Below are 3,843 nucleotides of genomic sequence, written 5' to 3' on the forward strand. Positions count from 1 at the left end.
CTATCTGAGAACCTAAAAAAAATGATCAAAATTTTTATTTCCTATTTTGCTATAAATCCCATGGCACGATTCTTTTACTTTCAACTTTTAAACTTGGGTGGTTTATATAAGGCATAAAGCTGGCAATAAATAGCATTTTTACAGTACTTTTAAAGTTATATAATGATTGCACATACATAATAAAAATAGTTTTGTTTTCATTAGATATAAAAATAAAATGTATAAAGAAGAGTTATTAAAGTATTCTTATTCATAATTTGTTTACCTCCTTCTTAAATAAATATATTCATTTAAAATATTCAGGTATATATGAGGCTGGTTAACCCCATTTAGGTTGAAACTTAAAATTCTTATAGAATAAAGCACACAGTGTTATTTGAGTCTTAAAATATTATAATTATTGACCAAGAAACTGTATGAAATATTCTGAAAGAAAATAAATGTCAACCACAGCAACAAAGGAATGAGGTAAGTAATCATTTAAATCAAATCTATGACCTGGCTTTTGCAGTAGATTAAGTTTGTCACAACCCTATATTAATGGTAATTTATTATTGTGAAAAACAATGCTGCATTATAGAACCACTAATAAGTTTTTCTCTGCTCAGGGCATCAATCTCAAGAATTAAATTCCCAAGTCACTAGACCTAACACATTCATTTAAGTGAATGGGTCTCCATGCATCACGAACTTTCTACCAAACACAATCAGTTGAAAAAAGCAGTAGAATTAATGGACTCTGAGTATTAAAAAGGGGTTGATCATAGTAACTCACAGTTTTCCATTATTTTGTATATTTACGAAATGAGTTTTTACTTGTAATAATCTTAATTTTAGTAATTTACTAATATCTTTCTATAGAAAACATTTTAAAACCTCACTCAGTTAAACTTAATAAATGTTGCTTTACTCCAGATAGATATTCAAACAATATACAAGTCACATTTTTTTGCCAGTCACAACCTCTTCTCTCCCTTCTACTTGCTGTATTCCATTAAACCACATTCATCATTCTGAATTTCCTGAAAAACACACTTGCTTTCCTACATCCAATGTCTTATTTCAATTCCTTTTTCTCTGAATTCCATGCTCCCTAATTTGTCTTTGCTCCTCGGAAGGAAGCTTGGGCAATCTACTACCATAGAGATACTGCCTTGGAAACTCAAGGAGGGGTTGCTATGAGTCGGATCTGAATCAACAGCAGTGAGTTTTTTTTTTTTTTTTAATTTGTCCTTGAGATTTTTAAAGTTCTATTGTTCTCCAAGGAAACTTCTTCAGAGATCTAAACCATGAGATTTACAATCTCACAGTATGCTTGTTTGTTTTAGAATTATGTAACCAAAAGAAGAAAACCTGTTGCCATCACGTCAATTCTGACTAATGGCAACCCCATGCATTATAGACCACAACTGCACTCTATTGTGTTTTCTTGGCTATAATCACTATGGAAACAGATTGCTAGGCCTTTCTCCTGTGGTATTCTTGGGTGAGTAGTCAAATGCAAATCATTTTTACTACCTAGGAATTTATTATTATTATTATTTATTTTATTTTATTCTTTTGCAGTTTTCCTCCCTGTCCCTCCACCTAGAGATCTTTGAGAGATGTATAATGGGCAATATCCACGGCAATAAGATTTTGCTTTTATCAAAGAATTGGTCTAATTCTCCAAACTAAGAGCAAGAAATAACAATCCATCATATACGATGCTCCAACAATTTGCAAGACTTATTTTAAAAACACAAAACAATTGTTTTACTCCACATCCTCACCTCAGTTTATTTAAGCCTAATATATATTAAAAAAATTTTAAATAGCAATGATAGGAGTCCCTCTCATGCTCTGAATTTTTTTTGCCTCTTTTTTGACTTCATCTCTCTTCATTTAGGAAAGGTCTTATGTTTTCAAATATCCATAGGATTAGATTTGATTTACCCAGATAATCCAGTATATTCTTATCTCCAATGACTCTTTTGCTATATAGTCACAAATTCTATGCAATAGAGGGTGGAGATCTTTGAAGGGGCCATTATTCTGCCTAACAGACACCCCTTGAACACAAACTCCAAAATAGAAAAATTTTAAGTAGTATTTAATAGGTAGCCATGTATTTAATAGGTAGCCATGTTAACAAGTAACAAAAAGTACTTGCTAACATTATGACAAAAATACCTTCACTACCAAAGCACGAATGAAATTTGTTCAATAAATTTTCTAACCAGAAGTTACAGCATGAGTCACATAGTAGTGGTGTTTATAGAAAAGTACCTTTCTATGTGTTTACTAACTTTCCTGGTAGTCTCTATGACATGCTTCTTTTTTTTTTCTTTCTTTCTTTTTTTTTTTGCCCTTATACCATTTTCTTCCTTTAATAGTAAATTTCAAAAAATAATAATTTCAAGTAAGTTGAAACTACTGATGCCAAGAACATTTTTCAATAATTTCAATACAATCAAAGTTTGTCTGAGATACAAGACAAATGACCTTCATTTAAAGACTAACTTCTATACTGGAATTTAATTTGCATTCTCAAATTACAACAAATGTCACCTTACATGTGCTATCTCCTTGCTCTGCTATTATTTTCTACTTAGCATTAATTACAGTTTAAAACTCAACAAATGCAATGCACTACTGTTGAGTCGGATCCGACTCATAGCGACCCCTCCTTGGGTTTCCGAGGTGGTATCACTATGGAAGTAGTAAAAGACTACATATTTTTCGTATTTATACTGTTAAAATATCTTTTTAGCACCACTTAAATGTCAACTTTATGAGAATGAACTTTTGCCAGTTTTATTCATAGTTCCACCCCTAGCACTTGGACTAGGTCCTGACATAAAATATACACTCAATAAATGTCTCCTGAGTGATGACTGAATAAATAAATTAAAGAATCATGCACATAAGAAAAATCATTTAATAATAGAGTTGAAACTAAAAAAAAAAAAAAAAAAAACTAAATTGCCATAATCACTTCAGAACTTAATAATCCCTTGAGTTGATTCCAACTCATAGCAACCCTATAGGATAGAATAGAACTGCTCCCATAGGGTTTCCAAAACTGTAAATCTTTGTGGAAATAGACTGCCAAACCTTTCTCTCTCAGAGCACCTGGTGGGTTCAAACTTCTGACTTTTGGGTTAGCTGCCAAGCACTTAACCACTGTGCCACCAGAGCTCCTTATATTCTCTCTATATTGTTTCTATAAAGTAATAACCTCCTAAAAATGTCGCACATACTAGTTATACTCTATCATAATACTTTTTGTTTTCTATTTCTTACTCAGCCCTTTCACAGTATGAAATAGCTTGCTAGTGCATATAAGATCCTTCACAAAAAGGACCTTACTCATCTATTTCACACTCTTACCCCAGATATCAGAACAGTTCATGACACTTCGTAGAACTCATGGATTAGTCATCTGTAGATGACTGAGTGAGTGAGTGAATGAATGAATGAAATCTGTATGTTGCCTGCCTTCTGTTCAGTGATGACAAAAGGACAGTAACTCAGAGAGAAAAAGAAGTGAGGACAGAAAAAAGAAATATAACTGTGCTGGTGCTTAAAAGAAATAAAAAGAAGAACACTCATTTGCAATGTAAAAACAAAAAGTGACCAGTGAGTGAAACACAGATACTTACATAAAATTAAACCATTGCATTTCCATTCATCACCAAGATAATTATGTGGGATTATATGCCCTGCCAGGAGCTCTGGTACTGTAGTGCCTAAGGCACTTGATCAGAAGGCTGATGGTTCAAACCCACCAGCCACTCCTCAGAAGGAAGGTTGGGCAATCTACTTCCATAGTGATACTGCCTTGGAAACCCAAGGAGGGGT

The sequence above is a fragment of the Orycteropus afer genome, unplaced genomic scaffold (assembly GCF_000298275.1).
Source record: "Orycteropus afer afer isolate SDZICR_OR568_19922 unplaced genomic scaffold, OryAfe1.0 scaffold00395, whole genome shotgun sequence".
In the NCBI taxonomy this organism is placed as follows: Eukaryota; Metazoa; Chordata; class Mammalia; order Tubulidentata; family Orycteropodidae; genus Orycteropus; species Orycteropus afer.